This window comes from Scyliorhinus torazame, chromosome 12, assembly GCF_047496885.1.
Source record: "Scyliorhinus torazame isolate Kashiwa2021f chromosome 12, sScyTor2.1, whole genome shotgun sequence".
Taxonomy (NCBI): Eukaryota; Metazoa; Chordata; class Chondrichthyes; order Carcharhiniformes; family Scyliorhinidae; genus Scyliorhinus; species Scyliorhinus torazame.
The window spans coordinates 37,336,322-37,349,624 of record NC_092718.1 but is presented as its reverse complement, the minus strand read 5'-3'; the positions used below and the strand labels follow the sequence as shown (position 1 = coordinate 37,349,624).

At 51.6% G+C, this 13,303-nt stretch overlaps 1 long non-coding RNA gene across 1 annotated transcript in view; it reads left to right on the top strand.

Moving 5' to 3' along the window:
• LOC140387507 (uncharacterized) overlaps window positions 1–13,303 on the top strand; it is an 89,894-nt gene continuing 76,591 nt past the window's right edge. The window contains exon 1 of the long non-coding RNA XR_011933887.1: window positions 1–100. This is a non-coding gene — a long non-coding RNA (uncharacterized lncRNA). The remainder of the gene's footprint in view (window positions 101–13,303) is intronic.

Sequence of the window (13,303 nt, the reverse complement as noted above, 5' to 3'; positions counted from 1 at the left end):
GCCATACGTCACAAGGATCGATGTGCTGGTCGACAAATAGATGGAGCGTGGGGAGCAAATCATGTAACAAAACCTTCAGGAATACATTTAATCACAGTTGGTAAGCCTCAGTTGATAGCAAGCTTAGTTCTGAATTGTGGTCCAGGTTTACATCCTACTTCAGAGCAAAGGTCAAGACTGGCTGATGGATCTCTGTGTCTATTCGGAACCCTGAATATGCATTATCCCTTCTTAGTTCCCAAATAACAGAGATTCCAGACTGTACTTTTTGGCAAAGTTATTTGAAACTTTATTTGTCAGCTTTTAGTGTCTATTGGTAAACTCAATTTCAGTACAAAATTTTAGAAAGTTCCAACTAGCCCTGCAGCAAGCTAGTCAGATCGATTGTCTTTAGGAAATACAGTAGTTGAATTCAAAATACAATTATATTTCTTGGTAATTTCTTCAAATCAAGATGCACAGTACTAAAATGACAGAGTGATTTAAAACAAAAGAAAATGGCGATTTTGCAAAGCAAGCAGACTGGGTTTCAGAAAATAGGTTAGAGTGATTCCAGAATGAGTTTTCTCATCCCGACAACTGATCTTTTAAGGAGATTACTAACTTAAAGTTTCGCCCTCTTTACAGCTGTGATTGGCTTTACCTAACGTACAGTTCACTCAATTCGGCCGAACTGTCTGTCCGTCAATTTAAGAAATAAATGATTTGCGGTCATTTTCTATAACATTGGGGGAAACATATTTCCCACCAGGACTTATCACCATGGGCTGACTGATGGTTACCATGGAAACGGAACTGGAACCTCAGCCCAGTTCTTTAACATAAAGAGTCTTTCTGCTATTTGACCTTGCAGTCTCTAGAAGTTTGCACAACTTGCAAAATATGAACATTTAAAGTCTTATCTGATTAATTCCCAGCTAGTCAGCGTCTCTTACTCTCATGGTTAATATGATTTAGTCAATTACTCTTAATGATTTCTTATTTAAACCTTTTATCTACGTCATCTATAGCTAAATCTGATTTCTATCACTGACACTCCAGTGCTGCTGGAGGTGCTGCCTCTTGGATGAGATGCTAAACTGAGGTTCCCATTTACCTGGGTGGATATGAAAGATTTTGATGAAGAGCAGGGGTGTTATTCTTGGTGCCCTGGTCCAAACTCATCCCTCCATCAATATTGGAAAAACATGATCTGGTTGTCAGATTGCTATTTGCTATGGTAGTCCCTACATTACGATAGTCACTGTGCTGCAAAAGCACTGTGAATTGTTTTGAGTCATCAGGTGGTTGTGAAAAGTGCTATATAAATGTAAGTCTTTTATTTGTTCCTTAATAAGGGGAGGTGGTGGTATAATGGTATTGTCACTGGACTAATAATCTGGATACCCAGGGTAATGCTCTGGGGACCTGGGTTTGAATCCCACCACAGTAGATGATGAAATTTGAATTCAATAAAAATCTGTAATTAAAAACTCTAATGATGACCATGAAGCCATTGTCATAATGCCCTTTAAGGAAGGAAATCTGGTGTCCTTACCTGGTCTTAAATACTGCCAGGGATGGACAATAAATACCCGCAATGCCTTCATGAGTGAATTTTAAAAAACAAAATAATTTATCTGTTTTTTAAAATTTAGAGTAGCAATTATTATTTTTTTTCCAATTAAAGGGCAATTTAGCGTGGCCAATCCACCTAACCTGCACATCTTTGGGTTGTGGGGGTGAAACCCATGCAGACACAGGGAGAATGTGCGAACTCCACAAGGACAGTGACCCAGGGAATTTAGTCTGTTCTGCGGGACCGCAGTTCTGTGGTAGAATTGGCCACTTAAAAAACTGTCCTTCCAGTTTGACCAATCGAAGATGGTTGTTTTGCTTTGCTGGCTACTGATAAGTGCACGAGTCAGCTTATCGGCCGCCGATTAACTGAGAAGCTGACCTCTGATTGAACGAGCTGCAATTAAACTCATAGGCAAGTGAGAGACTGGGCTGTCGAGAGAGAGAGAGGGAGCGAGGCCTCAAGAGAGAGAGGTAGAGGGGCTGGGGCCCAAAAGGGTCCAAGAAGGGCTAGGTCCAGAAGAGTCCGAGAGAGGCTGGGACTATGAGGGCTATTGCGGTGTGTTGGGGGGGGGGGTGCATGTATGGGGTGAGTGATTGTGTGGCTGGCCAGGTTGGGGGGGGGGGGTAAATGTGTGTGTGTGCATGTGCGCTTGTGTATGAGTGAGGGGTGAGTGTGCGTGCATGTGTGAGAGAGGGGTGAGTGTGTGTGGGGGTTGTATGTGTGTGTGTCCGTGCATGTGTGAGGTGTGTGCGCCTGTGTGTGAGAGAGTGGTGAGTGTGCATGCATGTGTGAGAGAGCGGTGTGTTTGTGTGCACAAGTGTGAGGGGGTGAATGTGTGTGTGTCCCCGTGCATGTGTGAGGTGTGTGTGCTTGTTTGAGTGAGGGGTGAGTGTGCGTGCATGTGCGAGAGAGGGGTGTGTGTTTGTGCACGTGTGAGAGAGGGGTGTGTGTGAGGGGTGAGTATGCGCGCGAGTGTGTGAAATGAGAATGCAGCTCTCCAGCCGCACTCCCAATTTTAAATGAATTTTGTGAGCAAAGGATCAGTATCACTCCTCCCATTAAAATGACACAAAGGGAAGATTTGGCAGTATTTGTTGAATAACAGAACATTTTAATTATAATGTATACATGCAAGACATAGAAACATCTTTTTAGTTTGTTTTTGTACCTTTGTACATAATACGCAATAATAATTAATTTTTGTGGTTTAATTCTTCAATGTGATAATGATTCTCAGGGGCTTTGTCAGTATTCTTGGGAGGCCAAAAGGGTTCTGGTCTAGACATTACCCAGGGATCTTTCAATAGTTATGGACATTAATATTATAATGTTTATAATGTTTGCATTGTCAGTGAGAATGATTGCAATTTCTACACACATTTAATGTACTTGAAACAATCTTCTCTGTTAGAAATTTAATTTAACCAATTGGGTACAATTACCCAACAATAAGGATGTAATCTACATGATATACTAAGAAACGTTAAATTCCTCAGAATAATAAATCTGCTTAATTCCTGTCAATGCTTTACATTTGAGCTGCTTCACAGAGTTATATACTCCTCCAACAATTTGAAATGTGTTTGGATTATGTAATTATGTATTGCACACTTGTAGGACACATTAATTTGATGAGATCTGAATTTGCATCAAGTAATGTGGAATAACTGGTTATTCCAGACTTCTAATAAGGCATAAATTCCACTGCCATAGGCCACAGCCTAATGAAGAGTCATATCATTTGAAAATATAATTATACCAAATGCTTCAACCCACTCGCTAACATTGTATTCCATTTACCTCATATTTGATATTAAATTTTCCATTCGAGTAGACTGCAACGACTTGACTAGAGAATCACCTTTGATGTCTGAAGCCAGGTGTAATGTTGCCTGCAGAACCTACTGTTAATGCATTTGTGTGCAAATGTGTAGCACCCGTATTTGAATGGCTTGTTGAAAGGACAAATGTAGAATCATAGAATTTACAGTGCAGAAGGAGGCCATTCGGCCCATCGAGTCTGCCGCGGCCCTTGGAAAGGGCACCCCAAGAAGCCCACACCTCCACCCTATCCCCATAATCCAGTAACCCCACCTAACCTTTTTTTTGGACACTAAGGGCAATTTAGCATGGCCAATCCACCCATCCTGCACATCTTTGGACTGTAGGAGAAATCTGGAGCACCCGGAGGAAACACACGCAGACACGGGGAGAACGTACAGGCTCCGCACAGACAGTGACCCAAGCCAGGAATCGAACATGGGACCCTAGAGCTATGAAGGAACTGTGCTAACCACTGTGCTACCTTGCTGCCCCTATGAAAGTATGTGGAATCTATCCTTAGCTCCATCTCATCTAAAATCCCCTTTTGTGACTCAGTATCAAATTTTGTTTTGTATTGTTCCTGTGAAGCACCTTGGGGTGCATGAATCCAGGTGACAGGTGTCTCGTCAGCCAGCGAGAGCCTGGTGTCGCCTCCACTGGAGAAGGTTCGCTGTATTGTGCTCAGCAGGCATTTGACTGGACAGTGACAGGCCTTTCCTAGGATAAAGGACCCCGGTGATCAAAATTCCACCCCCACCCCGAGAGCTGTCTGCCATTCAGAAGACAGCAGCTTCCACTGTCTCAGTGCCACTGGGAACAGTAGCAAACACTGCTAATACATCCACCAGAGCTTTGGTCTAGGATTGCAAGGAATCCAGGCACAGGTGAGTGAGGGTGGATGGGTTTCATGGGGAAGGGGTCCCTGGCTAGGGAGGGCAGAGGAGTCGGCGGTAAGGAGATGCTGTCATTGGTCACGCCCCCCCACCCCTTCCCAATGCCTCATCACTCATCAGGCACTGAGTGTCTTTGAGTGAGTGCCCTTCCACCTCCCCTCCCTGTACCCCTGGGAGCTTGCAAGCAAACCCAACAGTTGAATCCCCTGCCCACCACTAGTTGAATACCAGCAGTGGTGGGATGAAGCCTTTCAGTGGACATTAATCTTTTAAAAAATATATATTTATTAAAGTTTTTTAACACAATTTTTCTCCCTTACAAACAATAACCCCCCCGTAACAAAATAACAAGAAATCGCACTTGTTTCACTTTCACCACCTGAGATATTGCTCCCGCCACTCCTCTCCAGAACCCCTCCAGGGCCGGGCGCATGACCAAAACATATGGACATGGTTCGCCGGGCTCCCTGAGCACCTTCCACATCTGTCCTCTACCCCAAAGAACCTGCTCAACCTCGCCCCCGTCAAGTGAGCTCTGTGAACCACCTTAAATTGTATCAGGCTGAGCCTGGCACACGAGGAGGAGGAATTAACCCTACCTAGGGCATCAGCCCACAGACCTTCCTCGATCTCCTCCCCTCCTCCTCCCATTTACCCTTCAACTCTTCTACTAGCGCTTCCCCCTCTTCTTTCATCTCCTGGTGTATTGCCGACACCTTGCCCTCCCCGACCCATACACCCGAGATCACCCTGTCTTGAATTTCTTGTGCTGGGAGCAACGGGAATTCCCTGACCTGTCGCCTCACAAAAACCCTCACCTGCATATATCTAAAGGCATTTCCCCGGGGTAACTCAAACTTCTCCTCCAGTGCTCGCAAATGTCCCGTCAATGAACAGGTCCCCCATTCTTCTAATCCCTGCCCGATGCCAGCTCTGGAACCCCCCGTCCATCTTCTCCGGGACAAACCGGTGGTTACCCCTGATCGGGGACCACACCGAGGCTCCCACTGCACCCCTGTGCCGTCTCCACTGGCTCCACCAGATCCTTAGCGTTGCCTCCACCACCGGGCTCGTGGTATACTTTGACGGCGAGAACGGCAGCGGTGCCGTCACCAACGCCCCCAGGCTCGTTCCTTTACAGGACGCCATCTCCATCCTCTTCCATGCTGCCCCCTCTCCCTCCATAACCCACTTGCGGATCATTGCCACATTTGCTGCCCAGTAGTAGCTCCCTAGGTTTGGCAGCGCCAACCCTCCTCGGTCCCTACTGCGTTCCAGGAACCCTCTCCTTACCCTCGGGGTCTTATTCGCCCACACAAACCCCAGGATACTCCTACCTACTCTGTTAAAAAAGCCCTTGGTGATCACGATGGGAAGGCACTGACACACAAACAGAAACCTCGGTAGGACCACCATTTTGACCAACTGCACTCTACCTGCCAGCGAGAGCGGTAACATGTCCCATCTTTTGAAGTCCTCCTCCATTTGCTCCACCAAGCTCGTCAGATTCAGTTTATGTAGGGCCCCCCAACTCCTGGCTATCTGGATCCCCAGATACCAAAAACTCCCTGCCGCCCTCCTCAGCGGTAGGTCCCCTATCCCTCTTTCTTGGTCCCCTGCCTGTAATACAAAGAGCTCACTCTTCCCTACATTGAGCATATAGCCCGAAAACTCCCCAAACTCCCTTAGAGTCTGCATGACCTCCACCATCCCCTCCATTGGACCCGCCACGTACAGCAACAGGTCATCCGCATATAGCGACACCCGATGCTCTTCTCCCCCTCGGACCACCCCCCTCCATTTATTAGACTCCCTCAATGACATGGCCAAGGGTTCGATCGCCAATGCAAACAACAGGGGGCACCCCTGCCTCGTTCCTCGGTACAGCCGTAAGTACTCCAACCTCCGCCGGTTCGTCACTACGCTCGCCACCGGGGCTCTCTAAAGGCGCTTAACCCAACTGATAAACCCTCCCCCAAACCCAAACCTACGCAGCACCTCCCAGAGGTACTCCCACTCTACTCGGTCAAAGGCCTTTTCCGCGTCCATAGCTACCACTATCTACGCCTCTCCCTCCGATGGCGTCATTATCACGTTTAAGAGCCGCCGCACATTAGTGTTTAATTGCCTGCCCTTTACGAATCCCGTCTGGTCCTCATGGATCACCCCCGGGACACAGTCCTCAATCCTTGTGGCCAGCAATTTTGCCAACAACTTAGCATCCACATTGAGGAGCGAGATCGGCCTGTACGATCCACATTGCAGTGGGTCCTTGTCCCGCTTTAGGATCAAAGAAATTGTCGCTTCCGACATTGTCGGGGGCAGGGTCCCCTCCTCTCTTGCCTCATTAAAGGTCCTCACTAGTAGCGGGGCCAACAGGTCTGTGTTTCTACTTTCTGTAGAACTCCACCGGGAACCCGTCCGGCCCGGGGCCTTCCCAAACCCTTGCTCAGCTCCTCCAACCCAATTGGTGCCCCCAAACCAGCCATCTCTTGCTCCTCCACCCTCGGGAATCTCAGTTGGTCTAGGAATCGTCTCATCCCCTCTTCCTCCGCTGGGGGCTGGGATCTGTACAGCTCTTTATAGAAGGCCTTGAATACCTTGTTTATTTTCGTCACACTCCGAACCGTGGTTCCCCTTCCATCTTTGATTCCCCCTATTTCCCTCGCTGCCGTCCTCTTACGGAGCTGGTGTGCCAGCATCCGACTAACCTTTTCCCCATACTCGTAGGTCACCCCCTGCGCCTTCCTCCACAGGTCAAACTCCGTCTGGAGCCGTCGTTTTTCCCCAAGTAATCTTTCCTCCGGGGCCTCTGCGTATCTCCTGTCCATTCTCAAAATCTCCCCCACTAACCTCTCCCTTTCCATACCCTCTGTCTTCTCCTTATGAGCCCTGATGGAGATTAGCTCTCCCCTGATCACCGCCTTCAAGCCTCCCATACCATCCCCACTCGCACCTCCCCATTGTCGTTGGCCTCCAAGTACCTTTCGATACACCACCTCACCTTCCCACACACCACCTCATCTGCCAGCAGTCCCACATCCAGCTGCCACAGCGGGCGTTGGTCCCTCTCCTCTCCCAGCCCCATTTCCACCCAGTGCAGGGCGTGGTGCGAAACGGCTATGGCCGAATACTCCGTCCCCTCCACCCTCAGGATGAGCGCCCTGCCCAGAACAAAAAAATCTATCCGGGAGTAGGCTTTGTGCACGTGGGAGAAGAAAGAAAATTCCCTGGCCTGCGGTCTTGCAAACCTCCATAGGTCCACTCCCCCCATCTGATCCATAAACCCCCTAAGCACCTTGGCCACCGCCGGCCTCTTTCCAGTCCTTGATCTGGAGCGGTAGCACTGTATTAAAAGTCCCCTCCCATTATCAGGCCTCCTATCTCCAGATCCGGAATGCGCCCCAACATGCGCTTCATGAATCCAGCATCATCCCAGTTTGGGGCATATACATTTACCAACACCACCCACGTCCCTTGCAACCTACCACTCACCATCACATGTCTCCCTCCATTATCCACTACGATAGTCTTGGCCTCAAATGACACCTGCTTTCCCACCAATATTGCCACCCCTCTATTCTTTGCGTCCAGTCCCGAGTGGAATACCTGTCCTACCCATCCCCTTCTTAACCTGACCTGGTCCGCCACCTTCATGTGTGTCTCTTGGAGCATAGCCACGTCTGCCTTCAGTCCCTTCAAGTGCGCGAACACTCGAGCCCTCTTCACCGGCCCATTCAGGCCCCTCACGTTCCACGTTATCAGCCGGGTTGGAGGGGCTCTCACCCCCCCCCCCCCCCCCACGTCCGTCCGTCCGCTGACTAGCCATCTCCTTTTCTGGGCCAGTCCCGTGTCCGCGTCTCCCTCACCCTCCAGTCCCCCAGCCGGGGGACCTCCGTCCCGACCACCTCTCCTGTGTCCCATTCCCTTTCGGCCAGTGCAGCAGCAACCCTTCCCCCCCCCCCCCCCCCTGCTAGACCCCTGTCTAGCTTTTTTGCTCCCCACTCCCGTAAGTCAGCTGACCCCGGCTTCCCCCACCGTCCCTTTGACCTCCCCGTGTGGTAGTCTCCCGATCAATATGCGTTCCTTCGTTCACCTTCCCGCGCGTGGGAAAAACTCCATGCTTTCCAAAGCCTGCCCCGCCCCCTCTGGCGCAGCTCCTGTCGCGGCCTTGTCTGTCTTCCCGAGCCCATGTAACATTTCCTGCGCGTGATTGACCCCCTATATACAACAACCATCACGTATCAACCCTCAAACATCCCCCCCCACCCTCAAACCCTCAGAGTCCAACTTTTCGGTTTGTATGAAGGTCCACGCCTCTTCAGGCGTTTCAAACTAGTAGTGTTGGTCCTTGTATGTGACCCACAATCACATACAATGCGCTGGCTGCAGCATTCCAAATTTCACTCCTTTCTGGTGCAGCACTGCTTTGGCCCGGTTTGAAACCCGCTCTCTGCTTTGCAACCTCCGTGCTCCAGTCCGGGTATATTCGGATCTCTGCATTGTCCCACTTGCTGCTCCGCTCCTTCTTGGCCCATTTCAGGACACTCTCTCTGTCCGTGAACCGGTGAAAGCTCACCACCATCGCCCTTGGCGGCTCATTTGCCTTGGGCTTCCTCGCCAGCACTCGGTGTGTTCTGTCCAGCTCCAGCGACCTCGAAGGGGCCTCCGCGCCCATCGTCGCCCCGATCATCGTGCCCGCGTATGCCATGGCATCGGCCCCCTCCACTCTTTCTGGGAGACCCAGGATCCTCAGATTCTTTCTCCTCGATCTGTTCTCCAGGTCTTCGAGTCTTCCCGCCCACCTCTTGTGTAGCGCCTTGTGCCGCTCCACTCTCCGCCAGGCCCAAGAACTCGTCCTCATTCTCACTGACTCTTTTCTGTACCTCCTGGATCTTCACCTCGTGGGCCTTCTGGGTTATCCCTAGTCCTTCAATTACCGCCAGCATATGCGCCAGCATCTCCTTGCGCAGCTCCTCGAAGCAGCGCTTGATGAATTCCTGCAGCTCCGGCCCGCACTCTGCTTTGTCCCCGGCCGCCGCCATTTTGATTTTTTTCCCTTGCTTCTCCTGCTGCTCCAATGCCGCTTTTTTGGCCGTTGCACTTCTGGTCTGGTCCATAAAAGTTGGAGGGGGACCTCTCTCTTCACTTCCCTAAGGGTTGTCTTCAAAAAAATTCCGTTGGGGCTCCTCCAATGAGCCCGAAAGTCCGTAATAGCGGGAACTGCCGAATCGTGCGGCATAGCTCTGCATAGCCGCAACCGAAAGTCCAGTGCACATTAATCAAAGACCACAATTAGCATCCAGGCAAGAAAGTGGTCCACAAGCCTTCCTGCCCTGGACTTAATCTGGCAAAGTGGAAGGCGGCACAATTCCCACGCCTCCAAATGTGCCACTGGGGTGAGGGGAGGGGGGGGGGGGAGAGGTGAACACATCCCACCGAATGGCACAATAGTGGTAAACCACTGTAATGTATAATACGTGAATGTGGTAAATGGCCACTATTATGTGTAGTATGGTAAACCACTGCTGATGGCTCCGCCTCCCCTCGGGCCGGTATAAAGGTGGCTAGTCTCCACCTCTGATCCAGTTCGGGATCAGAAGCCAGTAGGCTTTCTGTTTAGTGTATTAAAGCCTCAGTTACGTTCACCACTCGTCGTGTGTTCATTTATGGCATATCGATTTAATACATTAAACATCTAATATGAATTTGTCACTCAAGCCTGATCACCTGGAGCTGGACCCACAGGAAGCCGACGCCACGGAAACATTCGAGCACTGGCTAAGCTAATTCGAAGCGTACCTCGGATCCTTCACCGAACACTTCACCGACCTACAAAAGAAGCAGATCCTCCATGCACAGGTGAGCCCGCAAGTCTTTTTTCTCATCAGAGACGCCCCCTCGTATACGGAGACGATAATGCTGCTGAAGGGACACTATGTTAAGTCTGTGAACGAGGTGTATCCTAGGCACCTTCTCGCCACGAGACGACAACGCCCTGGGGAATCACTAGCAGAATTCCTGCGTGCCTTGCGGGTACTCTGCCGGAACTGTGACTGCCAGGCACTATCGGCTACCCAACACACAGAGCTGTTGGTCAGGGATGCTTATGTCGCAGGCATGAAATGAAACTGCATCCGCCAGCGATTGCTAGAAGGGGGTACACTCAGCTTCCCAAAGACAGTGCAGCTCTCAAACTCGCTGGAGGTGGCCTTCCAGAACATGGAGGCCGTCACCTCCAACCGCGCGGCACCCTCGTGGGCGCCGCCATCATCCAACCCAGGTGCGGCGCAAGCCTGTGCCGCGCAGCAGCCCGCCAATGCCGGAAGCCCGAAGTGCTACTTTTGCAGCCAGCGTAATCATCCCAGACAACACTGCCCTGCACGGAACGTGACTTGCAACGGGTGTGGGAGGAAGGGCCACTTTGCGAAAGCCTGCCAGGCCCGATCTCTCCCTAAAGCTTCTAGGCCCAGCAGCGCTGCCTGCTGCCTGTCGGGGCCGCCCCTAGCTGCCGCGCCACCTGCCATGTGCGATACGTGGGAGCCACCATCTTCGATTTCGGCCGCCACGTGTGACCCATGGGGGCCGCCATCTTTAACACCATTTTGTGCTTCACCCGCCACGCGTGACCCATGGGGGCTGCCATCTTTGACGCCATCTCCGATGCCACGCGCAACCCATGGGGGCCACCATCGTGGGACCACTCCACAGCCTACCGGGAGCCCTGCTCACCCGATCATATGCTGGCTGCCGCTACCTCCGATTGGCCTACTCATCACCTTCCGAAGCTCACTTCCATCACGCTCGACCAGTCCCGACCTCATCACCTCACTAAATCTACGATGACTGTCCGGATCAACGGGCACGAGAACTGCCTTTTCGACTCCGGGAGCAGAGACAGCTTCACTCATCCAGATATGGTAAGGCGCTGCTCCCTCCCAATCTTACCCGCGACCCAGAAAATCTTCCTGGCTTCCGGATCACATGCAGTAGAAATCCGGGGGTACTGTGTCGCGACCCTTACTGTAAAAGACGTAGAGTACACTAACTTCAAACTCTACGTCCTTCCCCATCTCTGCGCTGCCCTATTACTGGAGCTCGACTTCCAGTGCCACCTCCAGAGCCTTACTTTAAAGTTCGGCGGACCCCGGACCCCCCTCACCATCTGTAGCCTTGCGACCCTTAAGGTCACCCCACCCTCGCTCTTCGCTAACCTTATCCTGGATTGTCGCTACTAGGAGCAGATGATACAGTGCCCGGGATAGGACCTTTATCAGGTCAGAGGTCCAGTGACTCCTACAAGAGGGGATCATTGAGGCTAGTAACAGCCCCTAGAGAGCCCAAGTGGTGGTCGCCAAGACTGGGGAGAAGCCCTGGATTGTCATCGACTACAGTCAGACCATCAACCGGTACACGAAGCTCGATGCATATCCCCTCCCTCGCATATCTGACATGGTCAACCAGCTTGCGCAGTGTCGAGCCTTCTCCACAGTTGACTTGAAGTCCGTGTACCACCAGCTCTCTATCCGCCCGGAGGACCGCCAATACACTCCCTTCGAGCCAGATGGCCGCCACTACCACTTCCTCAGGGTCCCCTTCGACGTCACCAATGGGGTCTCGGTCTTCCAATGGGAAATGGACCAAATAGTTGACCAGTAGGGGCTGCAGGCCACATTCCCGTACTTAGATAATGTCACCATCTGCGGCCATGATCAGCAGGACCATGACGAAAACCTCCGGCACTTCCTCCACACTGCTGAACTCCTGAACCTCACCTACATTAAGGAAAAATGCGTTATCCGCACAACTGCCTAGCCATCCTTGGCTACGTTGTGGAAAACGGAGTCCTAGGGCCCGACCCCGACCACATGCGTCCCCCCCTGGAACTTCCCCTCCCCTACTGCCCCAAGGCCCTGAAGAGATGCCTGAGGTTCTTCTACTCTGCCCAGTGGGTATCCAATTATGCGGACAAGGCCAGTCCACTTATTAAATCCACCATTTTTCCCCTGACGGCTGAGGTCCGCCTGGCCTTCAACCGCATCAAGGCAGATATTGCCAAAGCCGCGATGCACGCTGTGGCCGAGTCCATTCCATTCCAGGTGGAGAGCGACGCGTCGGACTTTGCTCTGGCCGCTACCCTCAACCAGGCGGGCAGGCCCATGGCTTTCTTCTCCCGTACCCTCCATGCCTCCAAGATTCGGCACTCCTTTGTCGAAAAGGAAGCCCAAGCCATTGTAGAAGCTGTGCGACATTGGAGGCATTACCTGGCTGGCAGGCGATTCACACTCCTCACTGACTAGCGGTCGGTTGCCTTCATGTTCAATAACACACAGCGGGGCAAGATCAAGAATGACAAGCTTCTGAGGTGGAGGATTGAGCTCTCCACCTATAATTATGATATCTTCTATAGACCTGGGAAGCTCAATGAGCCCCCAGATGCCCTATCCCGTGGTAAATGTGCCAGCGCACAAGTAGACCGGCTTCGGGCACTCCACAACGACCTCTGTCACCCGGGGATCACCTGTTTTTTCACTTTATCAAGGCTCGCAACCTGCCTTACTCCATCGAGGAGGTCAGGACCGTGACCAGGGACTGCTAGGTCTGCGCGGAGTGCAAACCGCACTTCTATCGGCCAGACAGGGCGCACCTGGTAAAAGCCTCTCGCCCCTTTGAGCGCCTCAGTATCGACTTCAAAGGGCCCCTCCCCTCCACTGACCGTAACGTGTACTTCCTCAACATTGTTGACGAATACTCAAGATTCCCTTTTGCCATCCCATGCTCTGACATGACCTCCGCCACCGTCATCAAGGCCCTGCACAGTCGTTTCACCCTGTTCGGGTTCCCCACCTACATCCATAGCGATCGGGGTTCCTCCTTCATGAGCGACGAGTTGCATCAGTTCCTGCTTAACAAGGTCATCGCCTCCAGCAGGACGACCAGCTACAACTCCTGGGGCAACGGACAGGTGGGGAGGGAGAACTCAACGGTCTTGAAGGCCGTCCTCCTGACCCTACGGTCTAGAAGT